Source organism: Pinus tabuliformis, chromosome 5_2, assembly GCF_031772625.1.
Source record: "Pinus tabuliformis cultivar Carrire ecotype Pingquan chromosome 5_2, CPIR1, whole genome shotgun sequence".
In the NCBI taxonomy this organism is placed as follows: domain Eukaryota; kingdom Viridiplantae; phylum Streptophyta; class Pinopsida; order Pinales; family Pinaceae; genus Pinus; species Pinus tabuliformis.
Window position 1 is genome coordinate 1100969007 of NC_142306.1, and position 25901 is coordinate 1100994907.

Below are 25901 nucleotides of genomic sequence, written 5' to 3' on the forward strand. Positions count from 1 at the left end.
TTTTACATTAACCCAACTTCCTTTAACATAACTATCTCCTCTTACATTGACCCAAATTCAAACTTTCAATTTTCTTCGAACATACCTAACTCCTCATCTTTCGAACCTTCTTTTAACATACCTAACTCCTCTTATACGATATTATTAAATTACATAAATTAGTTAAAGTCTTTTTTAACACTAATAAGATAAGTTTATATAAAAAAAAATGTCCCCCAAAAAGTATATCGAAAGTTTTTTATAGTGTTGATAACAGATTTTTTATGATTTAATAAAGATTTTTTTTTTCAAATTTTTAATGCCTCCTAAATCTATATTCCAAATATTCTAAATATGTTTAAAAGGATACAATTTGTAAAATTGCCTAGTGAAAATCAACATTTAAAAGGCATAAATCAAAATTTGAAAAAGAAAGTATCTACGAATCATTTATTACACTAAAATTGCTTGCTCAAGCTACTTGGTTATGGTCGGATGGATTGTCCACTCTGAGTCATTTTCATTGAGTTTTCTAAAGAAGCTTATGCTCTCAAGCCTTGATCTCTACTTGAACACAACAACATATTTTTGTTGAATTTCAAGTTGGTGTAGGACGGAAGACAAAATTTATATTAGATAGCAAGGAAAAATTTAGGGGCTAATATTCGCAGGTGGGCTAATTTTCCATGTTTTTTTTCAAAAAATAGATTCGCCAATTTCCATTTTTCCTAAAAATGATTCACCCAAATTTTATAGTATAAAATTATTTTACCTTTAAAATCTATAAAATTTTATATAGACATTATCATCAAAAATTTTACAATTTTCATATTAGGGACTAATAAGATTCCTTACGGTTTCTAAACTTTCAAATAAACTTCCATCCTTAAAATTTTCCCTGTCATAGAGCCTATTTTCACACTCGATCTATCCACATTTATGCTCACTAGGCCAATTTCAATGCACAATTCCTCCTCAATGCTCACATATTTGAGGACTGCACCACAATTCTTTTTTTAGGCTCCATGTCTTCAATGAAATTAACATCTTCACTCTATTATCTTGTTGCACTAGTTTCCTTTGTTCCTCCCCCAACAAACCCAAGTTGCAAATTTGCCACTCCAAACTAGGGAAAAATGAGCAGTGATAGCTTTTGAAGAATCAACCTCCCAGAATAAGAATAACATGTAACTTGAACATGCATCAAGGATACAACTAGATATAACCAACTTAGTTGTCTCAACCTCCACACCACCTCACCATTCTAATCCACCATTCTCCCACACCAAGTTTGCACGAGGCGAATCACTCTAGTTGACACCAAACCATGTTTTTGTCCGCTATGCATGCATAATGGAAGTCGTTGTTTGACCTTGTAAATCCATTCTTGCTGGAAAAATATGATCCAAACAAAATTCACATGTCACAAAGACCAAGAACCTTTTCAACCTGAAGCACTTCATTATATGGTTGACTTGTCTCTCCCAATTGCCATGTTTAGAGCATGCAACAAGAATTCACCACCTTCTATTTGTTTGATAACCCATGACTATATATCATGGGATTATGGCCTCTCGACGAGTTCTATAATGGATCATGGTTTTGAGAGTTAGACCCAATGCTTGGTTTTCCAAGTCAGTTGTTTTGCAAATGAGATTGTAGAGGAAATGTTTACCTTGTACATTTGGAGTTTGAAAAAGAAGTGCTTGAATTATCTCAAACATATGGTCCACTTTTACATCATAGGGTTTATCCTAGGGCTAAATGCCTTCTTATATTGTTTGAATCTCCCACAACGAGGGATCCATTGAGATATGAGAGGTCAAAAAATTTCCGTAAAGTAACACATATCTTTGCTTGGTTGTTTGATGCTACTCTTATACTTCATGAAAATTCATGTTTTTTTGTCCTCCAAAGTCATAGAATAACCCTCCCCCCACCCTTGAATCAATCATCGCATACATATATAATTTAAACTTATAGAATATATTTTATTATAATTTCTATAATTATCAAATTTAAAAATATAATATTAGTTATTTGAAAAAAAAGGTAACTTCCTTGTTAATAAATGCTCTTTTGATTTTAAAAACCAAAAGAATGATGAATCCTTTTAATTGAGCTGAGAGGCTCAATTGCAATCCAATATGAGGGCAATGTGTAATTTCATCCGTGCTCAACATGGAATTGATACATATCTCTTTCAAAATAAAATAAAATATTCTTTAAATTAAAAAATAATGTCGGTTATAATCAAAATAAAAAACAAATATAGATATTTGGTTAAAGTATTATAGGACGCAATCCCACTCTAATTGTGCTTTCTTTCTGGGTTGTTATATTACAGCCCAATATAAAGGAGATATGGTAAAAATATTTAACTCTCACTCTTAATTATAAACAAAATATTTCATGTCCATGTGAAATTAAAAAAAATTATATCAACTTTTAAAATTATTCATATTTCAATTGGATACGTAAATAAACCATTTTAATATCCATGTTCACTAATTTATTTTAATATCAACTTTATAAAAAGCATTAACATATATGTATATATATGAATTGCACAAAATATTTCAATGTGCAAAGAGAAGTAATTGAATGTAAAAAGATTCGGATCCTTCCTTATAACAGTGATAAGAGGGAGATGTGTAATTTTTTTGTGTAACTATTCGGCTTTATATTATGATGCAAAAGATATACATGATGGCTTTCCTGGTGTTGTTGGGAAACTGGCCCAAAAACACAAAACGATCTTCTTGATATTAAATAGATTTGCCTACACTAAACCATCTAATAAGAAGTATTGACTATACGCAGCATGTTTGCAAAAATTTTGCTTACAAAAAGGTTGGTGTCCTGAAGAGGAGCCTAACTGAGTTTGGAAAAAATGAAAAAACTTTGACATGGACAAAATTACATATATGAGAGCTTGTTTGACTCTACCATTGACTATGGCATGAACGGCCGAAGAAAATGGTTGAGATTGATATCTGTTGTGACCACAAGCGAGTTTCCCATTGCTAGGCTCAGCCTGAGGAGTGCAATTCTCATTTGCAGACTCTGCCTTTGAAGCCCCAATGTCAACACAAGGATCTTGCCATTGAATTTTGTCATTTGATCCACAACACCAACCCATACCTTGCCACTGAATTTCATTGATGGTGCCACAATTAGAATCCTTTTAGAGGAATTCCATCATACGCCAGTAGGAGTGTTGATTCGATAGTTGAAAAGCCAAAGTTGGTGGAATTGTATAACGATGAGCAGAATCAATGACCGTGTTGGCTCCTGTTGACACCTAATCCGAAACGGATGGGTGAACTGGACAGTCATCTAGAAGATGAACTGATCCGTTTTATGTATGTATAAATAATAGTTGGCTAATGAACAAAATTATCAGTTCTTTCTTGCGCTCATTAATTTCTGGAGTTACCCTGGCCTGACATGGTATCAGAGCGCAGGTCCCAGATGGGATTCCTTGTAACTCCTCTGCCTGAAACGTCTGCCTGGCTATAACGCCTTTTGTCTGCATAAACGTTAGTCTCTCATATAGCGCTGCCACTGCTGAAGACTGCGCCCTCTGTCCTGAGCGCCTCTGACATTATCTGCGCATCAGTTTTTCCTGAGCGTTCTCCTTCTGTCCCGCTTTTGTGTGCCACACGCATTTAACATTTGCTATTTTATTAAGAGACTAGTTCCCGTGGGTGAGCGATATCTTGGTGTACGTTCCATCGGTGTCTCCTGTGCAGCTAAAAGCCATAAATGCCTTCAACTGCACTTTTCTGTGTGTTAATGAAGATGGCAAGCGGACAGTGGAGAAGCCCACCTTGTTTTTCATGCCTCGCTGCCCAACTCCTGTCCTTGACAATGCGTTGTTAGCAAACTGGACGAGTAGCAATTTGAACAAGATTATCATATTGTCCCACAGTTTTATGCACTCGACGAGTTTTACACTTTAACGCTGGTTTTATGCTGCCTGAACGTTTGAAAATACGGTGGTATTACGCAGTTTGTATCAAGCTCATTCACGCTCCATTCAGTCATTTACGCTCCATTCATTCACGTTTGAATATACAACTTGTCCACCGAGTCTTGCGCAACCCATATCATTTGTTTGATTTTGTCCCAGCAGCCTGCGAGCTCCAGCCTAAGGAGGTTAGCCTTGAAGTCCAGCTCACGTCGTTGCTTAATTTTGAATGCGTCGTAGTATCCTATGCCAAATATCAAACATTGGCTTCGATAATTTTCTAGTTCATCAACGGCCCTTTTTATCTTCACCATTACTCCATCCTCCAATTTGGATACCTTCGCCCTCTGCTGCTTCATAATTTGTCCTGCTGCTCTCAGAGAAAGTCTTGCTCGGAAATTCTGAATACCAAGCCCAAGAGCTTCGAGCTGTGTTGCGGTCCTCTTCTCTTGGTAAATTGATCCTGCATCTGACAAAGGAATATCTGAAAGCTCTGTCAACTTCACTATATTTTGCAGAGCAATGGGTAAGGTATGGCCGTAACCAACATGCCCTAAGATGAATTCTTCCAAATCGACATCAGATGTTTGAAGAGCATAATAGAGGATGGGCAACACAGAAAAATGATTATCTGTCCAAATCCCACCACTGGAAAATTTCCTGCGTTTGTCGAAGTTATAGCATTTGCATTTCTCCCGAGAGTAGTATAAGTTGTGTTCAGTTGTTAATGTATTGCGTTGCTTGAGTGATAAGCCCGTGCTCTTGGGTAATCATTGAGGTATCGACTGTGGTGCGGTTTTTGGGTACTTCATCCTCCAGAGTGGTTTACCCATTTCTAAAAATTGGTTGTCTGAGCATTGACATCAAGCTCCTACATATTTTGTTAATCTGTCCTGCAGTACATTTAAAGGGTTGAAGTAATATTTTATGGGCATTTATTACATTTAAAAGGTTGTTGAAGTGATATTTAATACTTAATATTTGAAATACTGGATATTTTTATATCAAACATTGGAGGGATTTGAAGAAATAAATTTGAAGAAATATGTTGCAGCTTGAAGTATTGAGGTACATATTGGAAGAGATTTGAAATTTGTGAGAATGCCTTTTTGAGTATAGTTTCACTGTACATCATTAGAAGTTCTTTTTATCAGCAAAATTATTTTTCTATCAGCAAAAATAATTTTTGTTACAGTATGCACTCAAAAGAAAAAGAAAGATATTTCAGAGGCAGAGGGGGCAGACATTCTCAAGCAGAAAAGGCAGACTTACATTGCATTCGCTGCAAACGAAATGGATCTCATGATGCTTCTACATGCAAGCTACCATGGGAAAAGATTGAGCAGAGAAGAAACCATCAGAAAGTTAAAATTGATGACACAGACAAAGGTAAAGCACCTGAATCCGCTCACTATATTGAGGCACAATGTAACATTGGAGTAAATGAAGATTTGTTTAATGCTTCACTTGCTTCTTCGAAAAATGACTGGTTGCTTGATTCAGGAGCAACCTGTCATATGACTCATAGGAAAGATTTCTTTGAAGATTTCACTGACAATGTTGATGGAGCAGTATACTTTGCAGATCAGTCAAAAATCAAGCCATCAGGGCTTGGCACAATCAGGCTTAAACTGCCTGGTCTTCTAGACTTTCTTCTGGATCATGTTCTATATCTCCCACAGCTCAAGAGAAACTTGTTGTCCCTGGTCCACATCCGCCAGCAAGGTCACTCCATTCACATGTTTGATGGCAAGCTTGAGGTAAGAAAGGCATCTGACCACTCACTTGTCATGAGGGGTATAGAAGAAGAAAGACTTCTTAAACTGCAAGGAACCTCTGCTCATGCACAACATTTCTCATATATTTCTCATCATGAAGAAGGTGCACTTCCATCAAGTTTATTATGGCATGCTAGATTTGGACATTTAAACTATGATAGTCTCCGCTTGTTGAAGAAAAATGGTGTTGCTGGTTTGCCTACTATTCCTAGAAAACATAAACAATGTGATGCTTGCATTCTAGGAAAGCATAGCAAACAGTCTTTTCATGATTCACATTCAAGAGCACATAGGAAGCTTGAACTTATTCATTCAGATTTATGTGGTCCAATGCCTGTTCCTTCTGCAAATGGAAATAAATATATCATGACATTTATTGATGATTACACCAGAATGTGTTGGGTTTACTTATTGAAGAAAAAATCTGATGCTTTTCAAACATTCAAGAATTTTCATAAGTGGATTGAAAATGATGCACAATCTCATATTGGGTCTATTCGCACTGATAATGGAAAAGAATATACATCAAATGAATTTGAACACTATCTTCGCCAACATGGGATTAAACATCAAACAACTGTGCCTTATAATCCTCAACATAATGGTGTAGCTGAAAGAATGAACAGAACAATTTTGAATATGGTACGATCCATGCTTTTCTTCAAAAATGTAAAGACAATGTTTTGGGCTGATGCTCTTCTATGTGCTGCATATATAAAGAATAGATGTCCATCTAGTGCTATAAGAAACAAGACTCCTTATGAATTGTGGTATGGACATGTTCCTTCGGTAAAACATCTCAGGATATTTGGTTCCACCTGTTATGCTTTAATACCAAAGGTCCATAGAAACAAACTTGGTGCTAGAAGTCGTAAGTGTATCTTCCTGGGTATTCAAACACATCTAAAGCATACCGCCTCTATGATGAAGTAAATAAAAAGTTTGTTTTATCTAGAGATGTCATTTTTCTTGAATCATCCAAATCTGACAGTGTTGTTGAGTGGCAACTTGATCGCTTGGATAGATTCACAAAACCGAAATCATTCCAAGAGTTTGATAATCAGATTACACATCTTGAAGGGGGGATTCCTATACTAGATCAACATGTGGAATCTTCTTCTGAAGAACAATCTCCCCTGCATGACACTCCAACAACGGATGATGCTTTAAGTGATGTAATTGATAGAACTGGGAGACTTAATCTTGATTCAGTCCCAACTCAATCAACAGAACAGCCTGGACCATCTCAGAAAGGTCCCCCAAAGTGGCTGACAAAGACACTTGAAAGTGTTCATCCTGATGAAATTGGAAAAACAGGAACCAGAAATACAAACCGACAAGATGGAGGTGATGTAGATAACTCTAATTCACCTATTGATATGGATGTTACTTATGATTGTGAATTGAACTTGTCTACAGATTTTGAACCAACTTCCTTCAAAGAAGTTGCTTCTCATGATGAATGGAAAGAAGCGATGCAGAAGGAGTATGATGCCCTCATAAAGAATGGCACTTGGAAGCTGGTTGATCCTCCATTTGGAACCAAACCAATTGGCTACAAGTGGGTCTACAAGAACAAGTACAAAGTTGATGGCTCACTTGACAAGCACAAAGCTAGGCTTGTGGCAAAAGGTTTTGCACAGAAGGAAGGGGTCGATTATGAGGAAACTTTTTCTCCCACAGCAAAATGGGCCACAATCCGGACACTCTTTGCACTAGCTGCTCAGAACGGTTGGAAAGTCCATCAAATGGATGTAAAAACTGCATTCTTGAATGGAGACCTAAAAGAGAATGTTTTTATGTCCCAGCCTGAAGGATTTGCTGTGAAAGGACATGAACACAAAGTATGAAAACTTGTGAAGTCCTTGTATGGCCTCAAACAAGCACCACGAGCCTGGTATGAAAAACTAACTGAGCATCTTCTGAAACTCAACTTCAAACATTTTGATCTTGATGATGCAACTTTATTTGTCAAGAAAGTTGGCAACACAGTTGTATATCTTGTGGTATATGTAGATGATCTTTTAATGACAGGGAACAATCAAAGCTATATTGCATCCATAAAGAAAGAATTAGGAAAAAAATTTGAAATGACTGATTTGGGCTATGTTCATTACTATCTTGGCATTGAAGTAACCCAACATCCAAAGTCCATATTTCTTTCTCAAAAGAAATACATTGGAGATTTGTTAAACAGATTTGGCATGACAGAGTGCAATCCCCTTTGTACTCCAATGGAACAAAACTTGAAGCTCACATCTATTGAAGGAAAGGAATTTGAGGATGCAACAAAGTATAGACAGCTTGTAGGAAGTCTCATCTACCTCACTACTACCAGACCAGACATTTCATTTGCTGTTGGAATCCTCTCCAGGTTCATGCAAAAGCCTTGTGAGGGACATTGGTCTGCTGTAAAAAGAGTTCTAAGGTACTTGAAGGGAACTCAAGACCTTGGAATCATGTATACACAGGTGGACGACTTCAACTTGATTGGATACTCTAATTCAGACTTCGATGGAGACAAAGAAACTGGGGTATCTACTTCAGGATATGCTATGAGTCTTGGATCAGGAGCTGTCTCCTGGAGATCACGCAAACAATCAGTACCGGCAGATTCCACAACAGAAGCAGAATATGTGGCAGCAGCTGAAGCAACGAAAGAAATTGTGTGGCTCAGGAAAATTCTTGAAGATTTGCAAGTAAAACAAATACAATCAACTCCACTCATGATTGATAACACCTCTGCAATAAAGTTGGCCAAGAACCCAAAGTTCCATGATCGTACTAAGCACATTAATACTAAATATCATCTGATCCGACATCATGTTGAGGCCAAAACAATCCATCTCCGTCATTGTTCCACAAACGAGCAAATTGCAGACATCTTCACCAAAGCGCTTGGAAGAGAAAAGCTTGAAAGATTCAGAACGATGCTTGGACTCACCAACATCCCTTCAGATTAAGGGGGGGAAATGTTGACACCTAATCCGAAACGGATGGCTGAACTGGACAGTCATCTAGAAGATGAACTGATCTGTTTTATGTATGTATAAATAATAGTTGGCTAATGAATAAAATTATCAGTTCTTTCTTGCGCTCATTAATTTCTGGAGTTACCCTGGCCTGACAGCTCCCATGTGGACCATAGGGAAGATGCTTTCCAGTTCCATTCATCAGCTTGAAGCAATGATTGATTCTACCCAATTTCTCGGAGCAATGACCAATTTCATACTCAACATGGAATCATTACCTTCCAAGTCCCTCCCTTGATGCTTACATGCCGAATGTAAAAATAACACAAATTACAATATAGAGAGAACATATTACAACAACATTGATCTGTGTCTGGTTGGTCTTCATTAACACTCACATCCACTATGGAATCTCGCAAACATTGTTCTTTCTTCACCATCACATCTTTCTAGTTGTCAATTGACCTCCATTTAAAACATAACTACCTCTAATCACCGTTGATGAAATTTGCATGATCAACAATATTGACATCTCGGCTCGTCCAAGCTTTCGTAATAAAAGATGTCAAGTAATGAACCATCATATGGACCAACCACCATATGTCAGATATATCACTTTCGATTATCTTTCATTTGCTAGGATGGATGTTTGATTATTGAATGTGTTCAAAATTTGATAAAAACAATTTGACCTTACTAACACACAAGAATTGATGTCCCTGAAACTGTGGCTTCCAATTTAAGAACCACTAATCCTTTTTATAACTAGAATTAAAATAAATAGAAAACCACTTAATAAATATATCTCACAACAACAAACTCAATAATCATGGAACTATCAATTGTCATCCAAATATAGATAAGTCACCACGTCCCTCCTTGGCACAAATCAAGAGTTGTTCATCTGGTTCAATCTTTATTTTGGAGTTTTCTTCTTCATAAGACAATTGTTAGAAAGGTCAATTTTAACAAAATCTCACTCACATGTTAAGTTGACCAGAGTAAATATGTTGTTATACAAACTCCAATGAAATCTCAAAAACATACTTGCTTCAATCAAACTGCGTGCCACATAGGAAAATCAAATTATAGCACCATTGTGTATAAGAAACAACATCTCAGTGAGCGCTCTCCGAGCTGAACCCTAGCCTAGTTCTGAGAGGTCAAAGATGGCATGATAAATTACTTTTGCATGTCATTAAGGAATCAACCTTACGTGGTGTCGGTGGGTGCATTTCAGCTGGCGGCCATGATGCATCTAAACACAGCTCCAATGAATACAATGTTTGTGTGGTTGATGCCTAGAGAAAAAGGCAACAACACATTTTAACAAGTCCAATGGTATGAATTTTCTCTTTGAAAATTGTCGGTCTGACTATTTTTGGGCTTGTTAATGACCTAAAGGTGCCACGAACAAGTCTAATTTGCTCCTCTTTATCAATTAGGCTTTCATTGCGACAGGTGCCAAGAGCCATTATGAATGTTGCCCCCAGAGGCACCTCATTAATGATCAAGCGGAAGTCTTCATCTGTAATGAGCTTCAATCTCAGCCACATGGAAAGAAACTGCAATCTTAACCACATGGAAGCTTGCAGTGTTGTCGTAGAGGGTGGATCTGACACCCCTGTCAATCTCCATGCTAATCCCGGCCTACCACCTCTGAGCCCCTTTGCATGAACCATGCCCTTTAATTCCACTGTCTTACAATCAGATGCAATGGAAAAACTTGCAGGATTAATCAAACTAGGATATTTTGTTACCTTCGTCTTTAAACAAATACATAACAAAAAAATTTTGTTAATTCTACGGGCTCCTGCACTCTCTCCTTGTAACTTTGTGTGTTTCTCCCACTAACATCTAAAAACCAGACGTGGCATTCGACTCGGCCACAGACCTTGATGATGTCAGAACTAGAATGCATGCACAGATCTGAGGTCTATATAAGTGATGTGTGGTCGTTCAGTAAATTCACCATTCACATTATATAGCAACATCCCCTTTGAGCCGGAAACAGACGATGGCTTTATGCGGCAGTTCTCTTCAGCAAATTTACAAATGCAAATCATGTTGAATGTACCGATCAAGGAACTAGAGGATGAATGCATATATCTAATGGAGCCAAAAGCTTGAGACCTCTCCTCTTACATTACAGTTGCTCTCTACAATAGAGAAATAAAAAAACACTCTTTCTAACAATTCAGATCTACAAATAGGAATAACCACAATAAATCTACACACAAACAAATCAAAATCGACACTCCTACCCTGTCCTACTTATTTATAGAGGAACAACTATCATGAGCCTCACATGTTGCCGGGTCTTCCTTTGAGGAAGTCAAACCCATATAGGCTCTAATATCAAATTAGAATTTGAAATTGGAGACACAATATTAATAAATATTCACAAAAATATATTTTCTATTATATACTTTATTCAATTAAATTACATTACATATATATTGTTGAACTTAGATACAACTACTTCTAACTTTAGAGATAGAAGCTGAGAAAATATCTCAACTACTTCCTACAAATCTCAATTAAATTCCAAATTCAACATGGTAGCATTATCTTCCAAGCCGCCTTCTTGAAAATAACACCATAATCACCATAAGCCTTCTTCCTAAGAATAACACAATAATCACCATAAATGTGGACATCCAAGGCACACTCCAAGGTGGCATAATGATAGCTTCCGTGGCCTAAAAAATTGGCATCAAACTTCATTGCTTTTGTGTATTGGAGGCCATTAAATAATTATAAGGCAATGAGTGACAACATTGGCTCCTACTGGGGATAGTGCCTTGCTAGAAATGTGCTGAGAACCTGCAGACCAGTATCCTTCACCATTGGGCATGGAGTCAGTAATAAATGAATCTTTGTAATCAACAAAATCTCCAAGGGACTTTCCTCCTCAATCTAAAATGAAAAAATAAAATTCTAACAACTAGAAAGTAAATGCTCAACTAGTGAGCTTATTTATGTACATTCCTACTTATGCACAGAACTTAATTCAGCTAAGTGTGTTCAACCCTCCAACGGAGCCAGACCAACATTAGAGTATTGGACCATATGCCTTTACACTATTGAAAAACAAAAAGTAAAATGAGCATGCACCATGAAACATTTTCAAACAAGGAAATTCATACATGATATTGGAATGACCTCTAGTGCTGACTTAAGAATAGGCTCATATACTCAGCCATGGGGCCATGGAATAGACAAGGAATGTTTGCAGCAGCCTCTTCTTCACATACAGTCTGTTGACCGATGTATTTTTGTTCATGGTAGCCACAAACAATATTCAACTCCTCAACTTTGGCTCTGAGCTCTTCTTCGAAAACTTGTTGTTGGGAGCTTGCTCCCCCATTGCTAGTAAACAACTCCTTCTGGACCCCAAGGACCATCTCTCCCTCCTCTGAATAATATGAATCACAAATTGGATGAGATCCTTGATCCTGCTATCCATGTGAAAGATATACATCATGGACTGGAGCCTCTTTGTTGACCTCCTGATGGGCCTCTTCTTCTTTTTCAGTTTCCCATAACTGAGAGTGTGGTAGCTCTACCTCACTTGACTCTCCATCATAGTCATATTCATCAGAAGAAGGGGAAACATCAGAATCAACTGAATAAGCCCTCTAAGAGTTTATTGGTAGGTCAGTGGTGTTTCCTTCTTCTCTTTCTTGCTCATTGGGTGATTCATCTTGATGTGAGTGGATATCTTCTTGGAATTGGCTCTCACATACATCTTCAACAGGGTCATTAACCTCAGGAATGTCTTCATCATTAAGAGGTGTGCAACAATCTTCAAATAAATCATTCGGTGGGTATAATTCTTTGCAATAGTGATTGAAAGCTTTATGAAAACTTCTTAGGGAAGATATGTTGCCAAGAGGTAGTGTTCTGTACCAGACTCTAGCACCTTCCTCTAAAGAATACATGAACAACTTCATTTGTACACCTTCAAGAGAAATACCTTGTTTCTCCATGCATTCATGAAAATCTTTAAGGTATTGGTCAACACTTCTCTCTATGTTCCCACTGAATTTAGGAAAGTAGGTATCCCATTCATAAAACAAAGGAACATGGTTAGGATAACCAGCAATGGAAGAAAAATCCAGTAGGGAGAGTTTTTAGTTGCGGTAGCATTAGAGTGAGTATGAGACTGTTTGAAAGCTAAGATGATCATAGAGGTATGGACAGTGGATTCGCTAGGATGTTTACCATAAAATTGACAGTGGAGTCACCAATGTGATAGATCTTCAACCCACTTTTCCCTTGCTCACGTAACAGAGGAAATGTAATACTTTGTCGTACCTAAGGAAACATATTCTAATCCATTCCCCTACAACGGCGCCAAAAAGATAGAAAGATGTTGTCGCTTCAAATCGCACCAGCAATTCAAGTGCTGCATGGGAGATAGAAAGTCTCATAGAGATAGCCTCTAGGTTGAGTGTAGACCGGTATCTAGGACATCTTAAATAGAGGAGTGCTTAAGGGATTATCTGTAAGGGGTTATCAACACTCCAATTATCACGTAAAAAGGTAATAGGAGGGGCTTGGTTCAATAAGCCTTCACTAAGGTAAATTCAAGCCAACTCATGGATCTAAATGTTGGGGGTATATTGGAGTAATCTCAAAGAGAAATGGCTTCTTCCTCTGGTGGCCAACACACAGAAATGAGACAGCTGAAAATTGAAGTCATAGTAATGATGGAGAGGAGGAAAGGAAGGAGGGAAAGAGATGCATGGGGCTGTAACAAACATAATCCTAGGCAGCAATGTTCCAGTAGAAAGTGGAATTCAGTGGATAGGGCTGTAAACAACACAGAATCCTAAACCATGGTTTTCTGGTGGAATAATAGAAATAGAGGCGTGTGAAAGAAGGTTTAGATCAAACATGACATGGGTATCATTCTTTGCCAAAGCTACTTTAGATCTGGGCAAATACAAGTCCTACAGGTTAATCAAATGCACAAGTAAATCTGTAATTTTACATGTAGTGCAATGCTAGTGAATAAGACATATAGGTATGTGATAAGCACAGGTACTGTCTTGTATGAACAGCTAAGATAAATCCATAGATTGAAGAGAAACCAACTACATTCATTATACTATTTCAAAGGAAGAAAAACACAAATGAAATGAGATTACCAAGAGGAACATATTGCACATTAATCATGCTTGGAATCAATGGGGAAACATCATTTATCTCGAAGGGTCAAAATAACCAGCACATACATTCAACACGATATCAGTGAAGCCCCCATGAATAAACATATTAGAACCAAATGGCATCATAGAACTCATACCCTACAAGTGAGAAATTATGGAACCTAAATATAATATTTCTTCCCCCTATTTATAAGAAGAGGGGGAGCTAGAATAAATGTTACAAAATATCTCAACCAAAGGCCAGTTGTCTGATGTACTAACTTCTTCAGCCTGTGATAGCTCCTGCTGCCTAAAAATATTACAATGGGGATCTGCTCCCTTTCTTGGAAATAAATGTTAGTTGCAGAACTAATGGAAGAAGGAGGAAAAATGAAAGATGAAGGAGGAGGTGTCCCCCTGTTGCTTTGATGGAGGCCCCTGATGAAGCCACGTCCCTACCATGATGCGCTTCCCCTGTTGCTCGGCCAGTTTCTGTCAATTATGCCTTAACTTCCTAAGTATCTCATTCACTAGAGGAGGGAGTGGGTCGACTGTGAATGCCTGTTGTGGAGTGGGAATGGAGTGTGTCCTTGTAGTCCTTTGCTGCGTGACGGAGTGGAGCACCATGTCATGCCATTAAGTATTCCTGAGTCCCCCCCCCTTACTGATATTTTGTCGCACCATACTTCATTCATAGCTTCAGCTACTGACCCATATGCCTTCAATGCCCTATATCATGCTCTGAGGCTTTACGGTAGCGGGACTTTTCTTTTTAAAAACATTACAGAACAGCGAGTGTAGATGCCCCTTAGCCCCCCTTTGCTTTTAGCCCCTTTCTGCTATTTCCTTCATATGACCAGGGGTTATAACCAAGGGCTTAGTCCTTGGGCGCTAAGGCCTTCAGGCTCCTGTCCGTGGGGCCTTTTTCCTTTTTTACACAGAATACCGAATCACGACGCTTGATACACTTTACCACTTGGCGTCTCCCTTTCTAACTTGCGATCATCGATCAATGGGATCAGACCCACCAAATATATCGCAATCGCAACCCCGAAGGAGGAGGACCTATTACCTTATTTCTCAGTGCTTGGCCCACTTTGCGGACATGGGAGCCTTATAGGCCAAACCTCATAATATATTGCGTCCGGGAGGAAAACCCTCGCATATCGCAATCACAAGTCGGGGAGACTAAGGTGGAGGAGCACTTTAACCTATGTGATCGTTGATCGCTGATTTGCGGCAAATGACATCATCACTGCCACATTTCACCTTGTGATTGGTGACACGTGTCACCAGGAAATGCCCCCATAGGACCCCTGAAAATGTCGTATCTGAGTGCCATGTGTCACTTGTACTGCCACATCATTGATGATGTCAGTTGCCATGTCAGCTCCGAGGACCAATCATATTGCGCCACATGGCCCCAAGGAAGAGAGAGAAAATGCCTACCCGACCTTGTTTTTGTATGGGTTTCCTTTGTATTCGATTTTCGGCCCTTCCCAGAACTTTTACACTGTGTCGCAGAATCGGCCCCCGCACAGTCTTGGAATGAAAACCTTGTCGATCCGCTAATATTGCGGAATTGTGGGATGCGGGATTTACCATACCGCCACATGGAGGAGAGAGAAGGGGGTGGCCCAGCCTTGGTTTTTCTGTGCTTTTCTTTGTTAAAAATTTTTGACCCTCCCTGGTGATTTCACACTATCTCGCAAGATCGTTCCCCTGCAAGGTTTTGGAGTTTGTTGTCACTGCGAGACTGCAGGGTCATCGAGATGCGAGATGCAGGATGCGAGATCGCGGGATTCACCATATTCCGCCACATGGAGGAGAGAGAAGGGGGGCAGCCCGACCTTTGTTTTTCAAGGAATTCCTTCGTTAAACTTTTTCGGCCCTCCTCGATGACTTAACATTATATCGCACAATCGGTCCCCCCAGAAGGCTTTTAGGGTGGTAGCCCTTTGCTCCACCAATATGCTAATATTGTGGGATGTGATGACGCGGTACTACAGGGTGAGGGATCCTCCAATGTGATTTTTCTTTGTCCTTTAGTGTTTTTTCTTGGTTTTCTGGGCTTTCCCAAGGCAACCTTCAACATGCTCTAACTTATGATCCAGGAGTCCTTTTTTGGACTTCTATATACCATTGGAAATCTCTTTCCGAGTACCAAGCAATGGGGAGGGCCTAATTTGGCTCTTTATAGTTTTTGTGGCCTGAAAAATTGGCATCAAACTTCACTGCTTTTGTGTACTGGAGGCAATTGAAGACTGATAAGGCAGTGAGTGACAACATTGGCTCCTACTAGGGACAGTGCCTTGCTGGCAAGGTGTTGAGAACCTGTAGACCAATATCCTTCACCATTGGGAAAGGAGTAAGTAATAAATGAATCTTTGTAATCAGCAAAATCTCCATGCGACTTTCCTCCTTAATCTAAAATGCAGAAATAAAAATTCTAACAACTAGAAAGTAAATGCTCAAATAGTGAGCTTATTTATGTACATTCCTACTTATGTACAAAATTTAATTCAGTTAAGTGTGTTCAACCATCCAATGGAGCCAGGCCAACATTAGAGTACTGGACCATATGCCTTTACACTGTTGAAAAACAAAAATTAAAATGAGCATGCACCATGAAAAAATTTCAAACAAGTATCCTGATACATGATCTTGGAATGACCTCTGGTGATGACTTAAGAATAGGCTCATGTACTCAACCACAGGTCATGGAATAGACAAGGAATGTTTGCAGTAGCCTCTTCTTCACATACAGTCTGCTGACCGATGTATTTATGTTCATGGCAGCCATAAACAATATTCAGCTCCTCAACTTCGACTTTGAGCTCTTCTTGAAAAACTTGTTTTGGGAGCTTTCTCCCCACTTGCTGGTAAACAGCTCCATCTGGACCCCAGTGACCATCTCTCCCTCCTCTGAATAATATGAATCACGAATTGGAGGATATCCATGATCCTACTCTCCATGTGAAAGATATACATCATGGACTGGAGCCTCTTTGTTAACCTCCTGATGGGCCTCTTCTTCTTGTTCAGCTTCCCATAACTGAGAGTGTGGTAACTCTGCCTCACTTGACTCTCCATCAAAGTCATATTCATTTGAAGAAGGGGAAACATCAAAATCAACTGAATAAGCCTTCTCTTTCTTGCTCATGGGGTGATGCATCTTGATGTGAGTGAATATCTTCTTGGAATGGGCTCTCACATACATCTTCAGTAGGGTCGTTAACCTCAGTAATGTCTTCATCATTAAGAGGTGTGCGGCAATCTTCAAATAAAGCATTCAGTGGGTACATATTCTTTGCAATAGTGATTGAAAGCTTTATGAAAACTTCTTGGGGAAGATACGCTGCCACGAGGTAGTGTTTTGTACCAGACTCTAGCACCTTCCTCTAAAGAATACATGAACAACTTCATTTGTACATCTTCAAGAGAAATACCTTGTTACTCCATTCATTCATGAAAACCTTTAAGGTGCTTCTCAAGCCTTCTCTCTGTGTTCCCACTGAATTTAGGAAACTAGGTATCACATTCATGAAACAAAGGAACATGGTTGGGATAACTAGCAATGGAAGAAAAATCCAGTGGGCAAATTTGTTGGCCAAAAATGTAGAGATGGCCATCTTAAAAACCTCCCTATATGATTGATTTCAGCTTCAAATGTAGGGACATTTTTCATATGCGGTAGCATCAGAGTGAGTATGAGACTGTTTGAAAGCCAAGATGATCAATAGAGGTATGGATAGTGGATTCGTCGGGATGTTTACCATAAAATTGACAGTGGATTTGCCAAGGTGAGAGATCTTCAACCCACAATTCCCTTGCTCACCTAACAGAGGAAATCTAATACTTTGTCGTACCCAGGGAAACATATTCTAATCCGTTCCCTGGCAATAGCGCTAGAAAGATAGAAATATGTTGTCACTTCAAATCGCACCAGCAGCACAAGTGTTGCAGGGGAGATAGAGAGCCTCCTAAAGACAGCCTTTGGATTGATTGTAGACTAGTGCCTAGGACATCTTAAATAGAGGAGTGCTTAAGTGATTATCTGTGAGGGGTTATCAACACTCTAATTGTCATGTAAAAAGGTAATAGGAGGGGATTGGTTCAATAAGCCTTCACTTAGGTAGATTCAAGTCAACTCATGGATCCAAATGTTGTGGTTATATTGGGGTAATCTCAAAGAGAAATGGCTCCTTCCTCTGGTTCCCGACACACGTAAATGAGACAACTTAAAACTGAATTCATATTAATGATGGAGAGGAGGAAAGGAAGGAGGGGAAAAGATGCATAGGGTTGTAACAAACAAAATCCTAGGCAACAATGTTCCAGCAGAAAGCGGAATTCGACGGATAGGGTTGTAAACAACACAGAATCCTAAACCATGGTTTTCTGGTGGAATGATAGAAATAAAGGCATGTGAAAGAAGGTTTCAAATCAAACATGACATGGGTATCATTCTCTGACAAAGCTAACATAGATCTGGGCTAATATAGGTCCTACAGGTTAATCAAATGCACAAGTAAATCTGTAATTTTACATGTACTTCAATGCTAGTGAATAACACATATAGGTCTATGATGAGCATATGTATTGTCTCCTATGAGCAGCTAAAATAAATCCATAGATTGAAGAGGAACCAACTACATTCATTATACTATTTCAAAGGAAGAAAACATAGATGAAATGAGATTACCGAGAGGAACATGTTGCACATTAATCATGCTTGGAATCAATAGGGAAACACCATTTATCTCAAAGGGTCCAAATAACTAGTCCATACATTCAACACGATATCAGTGAAGCCCCCATGAATAAACATATTAGAACCAAATGGCATCACAGAACTCAGACCCTGTAGGTGAGAAATTCTGGAACCTCAGTATAATATTGCTTCCCCCTATTTATAAGAAGAGGGGGAGCTAGAATAATTGTTACAAAATATCTTAGCCAAAGGCCAACTGTCTGATGTACTAGCTTCCTCGGCCTATGATAGCTCCTGTTTCCTAAAAAGATTACAATGGGGATCTGCTCTCTTTCTTGGAAATAAATGCTAACTGCAGAACTAATGGAAGAAGGAGGAAAAAGGAAAGATGAAGGAGGATGTGTCCCCCTGTTGTTCTGGTGGAGGCCCCTAATCAAGCCACGTCCCTGTCATGATGTGATTCCCCTATTGCTCGACTAGTTTCTATCAATTATGCCTTAACTGCCTAAGTAGCTCGTTCGCTGGAGGAGGGAGTGGGTCGACTGTGAATATCTGTCATGGAGTGAGAATGGAGTGTGTCCTAGTAGTCCTTTGTTGTGTGATGGAGTGGAGCACCATGTCGTGCCATTAAGTCTTCCTGAGTTCCCCCTCCCTTACTAATCTACTATCGGGCCATACTTCATTCACAGCTTTAGTTGCCGACCCATACGCCTTCAATGCCCTATATCATGCTCTCAGGATTTACGGTAGCGGGACTTTTCTTTTTTAAAACATTACGAAATAGCGAGCGTAGATGCTCCTTAGCCCCACTTTGGTTTTGGCGCCTTTTTGTTATTTCCTTCATATGACCGGGGGCTATAACTAGGGGCTTAGTCCTTGGGCGCTAAGGCCTTCAAGCTCCTATCCGGGGGGCCTTTTTATTTTGTTACACAGAATACCACATCCCAATTCTTGATACGCTTTACCACTTGGCATCTCCCTTTCTAACTTGCGAACGTCAATCAATGGGATCGGGCCCACCAAATATATCGCAATTGCAACCCTGGAGGAGGACGACCTGTTACCTTATTTCTCAACACTTGGCCGACTATCCGGATGCGGGAGCCTTATACTCCAGACCTCATAATATATCGCATCCAAGGGGAAAACCCACGCATATCGCAATTGAAAGCCAGGGAGACTAAGGTGGAGGACCGCTTTAACCTGTATGACCGTCGATCGTCGATCTATAGGGGGTTATGTCATCACTTCCACATGTCACCTTGTGATTGGTGACATGTGTCACCCGGAAATTCACCCATAAGACCCCTGAAAATGTCGAATCTAAGTTCCACGTGTCACCCATACTACCACGTCATTAATGACGTCAGCTACCATGTCAGCTCTGAGGACCAATCATATTGCGCCACATGGCCCCCAAGAAGAGAGAGAAAATGGAATTCCCGACCCTTTTTTTGCGTGGGTTTACTTTGTATTCAGATTTCGGCCCTTCCCGGAACTTTTACACTGTGTCACAGAATTGGCCCCCACACGGTCTTGAAATGAAAATCTCACCAACCCTCCGATATTGCGGGATTGCAGGATGCAGGATTTACCGTATAGTCATACCACCATGTGGAGGAGGGAGAAGGGGCGGCCCAGCCTTGGTTTTTCTATGATTTTCTTTGTTAAACTTTTTCGCCCCCCGCCTGCGATTTCACACTATCTCGCGAGATCGGCCTCCCCGGCAATTTCACACTATCTCGCAAGATTTCCCCCCCGCAAGGTTTTCGAGTTTGTTGTGACTGCGAGATTGTGCAATCGCCGATGTTAGAGCCTAAATCTGCCTTAGGCTAAAAGAATGCAAAATTCAAGGTAACCACAAACCACGCTCAGTCTAGTAGCTAGCCCTACCAGAACATGAGAGGGCTCTCTCCAGGTCAACTCAGTTAAAATAGACAATAGGGTCTGAGATGACTCAAAAAGAATGTTGATTTTAGGCTAGTAAAAAGATATGAAAAGATAATTTATTGAATGACTGAACTTTCTGGGTTGTATGGGACAAAGGGCAGCCTGAGATGGGAAATTAAATCAAAGACGCAGAGTATTTCATGAGGCAAGATAGGCAGGAAGTTTAGCAATCAAATTTGAATAATATGGAGTGGAAAGACTGTTTGAGAAGCTGAAAAGGGCATAGGTGATGAATCCTTTTCAGACAGAAGAGGAACACAGAACATGAACGCTTTCCCAAGGCAGAGCAAATAACAGGATTCTACCTCTCATACTTAAAAGCATTCAAATAGGAATGATCATGAAATGGATGGTAAAACATAACATGGTACATATGAAACAGAAAGAAGAACAAATTGCTAAACTCACACCGCATGAGTCTCCTGAATCAGAGTTGTATCATTTCATTAATTTTCTGCTAAAACTGTACAGTGAAAGCACTGATTTCTTCCCCGCTGCTTCCAGAAATTCCAACCCTTTACAAATGCTTTACAATACAATAAATAAGCTCCACTATGAGAAAACAAATCGATCCAAATAGGGAGCTGTTACAACTGAAATTATAAAAATAGAGAAAGAGTCATCCATCCGTTCTAAAGACAAAACAACGTTACATTATTTCAGCTGAAAATTTCTGATGGCCAATAAAAAGGTGTAGCGTGGATCCCATTAAATCGTGGCTAAAGACAAAAATAGGCTATACGTTCCTATCTCTCTGCTATGATAGATGTCTTTGTTTTAAATTTAGGCGTTCGGTAGGTGTCGATGTCTCTCAATGCGTTTCTTTTCTAGAAAACGCTTAAAACGTTATGGGCATTATTCCTTGTCTGCATATTGTTTGAAGGTGATGTCATTCGAAGGTCATATAGAACAATACTGCATCGTTACTAGGAGTTTCAAAGAGTGGAGTGGCACAACACGGTCGTCATGATCTGCTGTCAATAACATTGTAGCAAGATACTGCAAATTCTGTCCGGGTTTGTCCCATGGTGTCTTTACATCATGCAATGGTGAGTATTTAATCAACCAATGAAATCCTCCCTCCTTATCCGAAGAGCCATAGTCAGTAGTCCAGAAATGGCCAATAGTAAATTTATGGAAACACAACATGTCCATAACACCCATATGAGCCAGTGTGCAACCAAATAGGTCAAGTCTCTGATTTTTACAAGCTACAACAGGAAGTCCACCATTACTGCCTCCTTCAATACATAACTTTGTAGGTTGTGTATACCCCTCTGATACAAGGAACTCGGCGGCAGATATGAAATCATCAAAGCAATTTTGTTTTTTGGCAAGAGAGCCTGCTTTATGCCATTCTTCTCCATATTCACCGCCACCACGAATATTTGCAATTGCCAAAACTACCCCCGGATGTCTTGAAATGACAATGCTATCAACGCTAAAGTTTGGGGTGATGCTCTTGCTAAAACCCCCGTAACCATTTAACAGAGCGGGACGAGAAACATCTAGAGCAATGTCTTTCTTGGGTACAATGAACATTGGTATCTGAGTTCCATCCTTGCTGATCACGAAAACCTGTTTAGCCTCAAACTTTGTTCGATCAAAGCCTGGAACAATAGTCTCTCTAAAAAATACTAACTCTGGTTTTACCACATCTAGGTTGCATTGATAGATAACACCAGGGATAAGAAAACTTGTAAAACCAATAAATATCTCCTTGTCTTTACGCCTTCCTGATATTCCAGAAACTGACCCAATATCTATTGGAAAATTATGAAGAAAATTTCCATATTGCAAGTCTCGTATTTGCAAAACATACTTGACATCGCTTAAATAGCTTAATAAAAGTTGATTTTCATTGACACAGAAAGCTGATTCAAGAACGTCCCTCTCAGATTCTCCAACAACGTCACTCCCTGCTTCCGACTGCGTAAGGGCATTTCTATTGGTTCGAAAAGTGAACAAAGCACCATCATTTGCAACAGGATCATACGCTGCTTCAAAGTTGTCAACAAGTTTTTTGGAAAAGAAGCATCTCTTCCCTGCCTTTGAAACCTTCAAGACCTTGAGGAAGAGCGTCAAGATCACAATAAAAGAGCCTATTTCACCCAGGCAGAGCTTTCTTTAATATATAAAAGAACATACTGTAGGCTCCGCGCGCCGCGCACTATCTTCAACATGATTCCGGCTTCCTTTTCCTCTTTAGACAAACTGTCTGGGAGCCTCAGATTAGCAGAGTACTGGATTGTTTCTCTTACCGTTAGAGTGCCTAGTAGATTTTCTACCTGGGTCACATATCCTGCAGATCCATAAGTGAGCTTTCTCTTGCGCCTATTAACGAGGACTCTTCCTGTCTGCATAGCATTTTTCGCCAACCTCCCTGCCAAGGCATCAATAAGGGTAGATTTGCCCGATCCCGAAGGTCCCATGATAGCCATTATATGCCCAGGCTCTGCATAACCAGTCAATTTTCGAAGCAGTTTCTGAGTTTCTCCCTTTGCATTTGTCACTGCAACAGTCAAGTCCGTCCATGTGAGATACGCAGAGAGCTGCCCGATCTCAGCAGTATTAGCTGTTGTCCCCCACGGAGAATGGCTCGGAGGGCTCAGATAACTTTGGTGATTGAGGCTTCCATGTGATTTCTTGACAATTTGGAGGAAATTCGAGTAGTTTTAGGCCTTTAAATGTATGCGCCGCGCCCATGTTAAAATGCACTGTGCGGTCACGCCCAGTGCGCCGCGCCTCCCCAGTGCGCCACGACACCCAGCCTATGTGCCGCGCACACACTAAGACAGTCATAGCTTGAAAATTCACAAGTTTTCCCTCTCTCCTACTAAACTCCGATTTCAATCGATCTTTTGAGCGCAAATGACATGAATAAATATAAAAATATGTATATCAAGCCATAGCTTTGATTTCTTCACGTCAAAATTAGCATTTCTTCACTTTGATTTTTGGCTGAAACGATGGCTTTTTGGTTGATTCTTGCAGGAGATGGTGGCATGTCTTCGGCAAAGGATGACCCGAGGCTGCAGTTGAAGTACTTCATGGCGGAACACTTTACATATTTATTACAAACATTAATTTGACGATTTCCTCTTCAAAACAGAGTTTTGAAGAGGAATCAACCTTGAGCATGATCGATGATAAAAATCTGGAGATGAAACTTATTGAACCTCCCTCTGGCCTGCTGGCATTAAATCCTAGACCTAATGGCTAAAATAACTCTTTGCTGACTTAGACATCAAACAGCACTGTAAATAACCTTAAAATTGATTTGATGAACAGACCTAAGCCAGCAAGTACAAAGCATGAGGGGTAATGACTGACAAGACCCTTCCGTCAGATTATGGCTTGCCCCTAGCGGAATGCAAATGAGTGAATCGAGCGAGACACCTAAAAAATGAAATGCAGAAAGAGTTTTGATCTCTGATGGAGGACTGACAAGACCGACTCTATTAGCCAAGATGCCGAATGTTGGACCTGTGGAATGCAGGACCTGTGGGATGCGGGGTCTCGCGGCTTACGGGACTGTGGGACCTGTGGAACTGCAGGAATGTGGGGTCGTCGAGATGTAGGACTCGTGGAATGCGAGATCGCGGGATTCATCGTATTCCGCCATGTGGAGGAGAGAAAAGGGGGGCGACCCGACCTTTTTTTCATGGAATTCCTTCGTTAAACTTTTTCGGCCCTCCCCGATGACTTTACATTATATCACAGAATTAGCCCCCAGCAAGGCTTTTAGGGTGGTAACCCTTTGCTCCGTCGATATTCGGATATTGAGGGATGTGATGACACAAGACTGCGGGATGCGGGATCCTCCAATGTGATTTTCCTTTGTCCTTTAATGTTTTTTCTTGGTTTTATGGGCTTTCCCAAGGCAATCTTCAATAGGCTCTAACTTCTAATCCAAGAGTCACTTTTTGGACTTCTATATACCATTGGAAAGCTCTTTCCAAGTATTATGCAATGGGGAGGGCCTAATTTGTCTCTTGATAGCTTCTGTGGCTTGAAAAATTATCATCAAACTTCACTGCTTTTGTGTACTGGAGGCAATTAAAGGCTGATAAGGCAGTGAGTCACAACATGCATCATGATCATACTTCGGTAGTGGGGGAAAGAGGGAGATGTGTAATTAATTTAAAATTATGACATTTAAAAAATATTAATAGTAATTAAAAAACTCAATGTGTATCATAAATAAATATTTTAGCATGTAAAATTAAGTAATATTGAAATGAATTTAGAAATATATTAATTGAAAAAAAAATCTTTTATGTGGTTAAAATATCTCGATGTTCATATTAACTAAATTATTTCAATATCAACAATTTACATGTTATATATATTTTAAGTAATAATAATAATAAAATCTCTATGTATTTTATAAAGTAGTTAAAAAAATAATATTATTGTTATAACATTTCAAGTATCATTATTTTACATTTTGATCATTTTTATTAAGGGTTAATTTTGAATGGAGGAACTATTTATTGGAATTGCAAGGGATTGAATCCATTTATGCATTTAAAAAATGAAAAATTATATATATATATAGAGAGAGAGAGAGAGAGAGAGACAGGGGGAGAGAGACTGAGAGAGAAATATTAACCATCATCTATCAAGTCCATAGAGAGATGCATTATAAAAAAGGGTTTGCAGCTTAAGACATTTGATCCCTCTCGGCTCTTGCTAAAACAGTGATTAAGATGGATCTTTTTAAAACCAAAAAAATGATAATCTAAAAGTTGCACTATTCTTCAAACTCTGCACTAAAAATGATGATTTAAAAGTTGCACTATTATTCAAACCCTACCCTGTACTCTAGTTACAAAGATGCTCAATAAATTAGAAGAACCAAATAAAGTTAACAAACTATTTATTTATGAATTTATGACCTGCCCAATTATATTTATATTTGCACACATGATATAAGTTAGTAGCAATTGTAAACATCTTATTAAATTTTATGGACTTGATTTAAGTTCAAATTTAGTGAAGAACATCATGTCTAGACAACTTAAGATATCTTTGTAATGAATGAGTTTCCATAAACCACTTGACTTGTTTAGTCAAGAGGTTCTATATTGTTTAATATAAGGGAGATATTGTCACGTTAAATTTAAAAATAGTAAAATAATATTTATAATAATAAATTTTAATAATAATAACAAAAAAAAATCAATGTCTCCCATAAATAAAATACTTCAATTTCTATCTTAATTCTATATCGACTTTATATATAGATAAAATAATTGAATATATATATATATATATATATATATAATTTTAATTTTAATAGTTAAAAAAAATTCATATGTAGAGGATTCGTATTCCATTAATAGATTCTTTAAAAAGATTTGTTGCTCATTCATT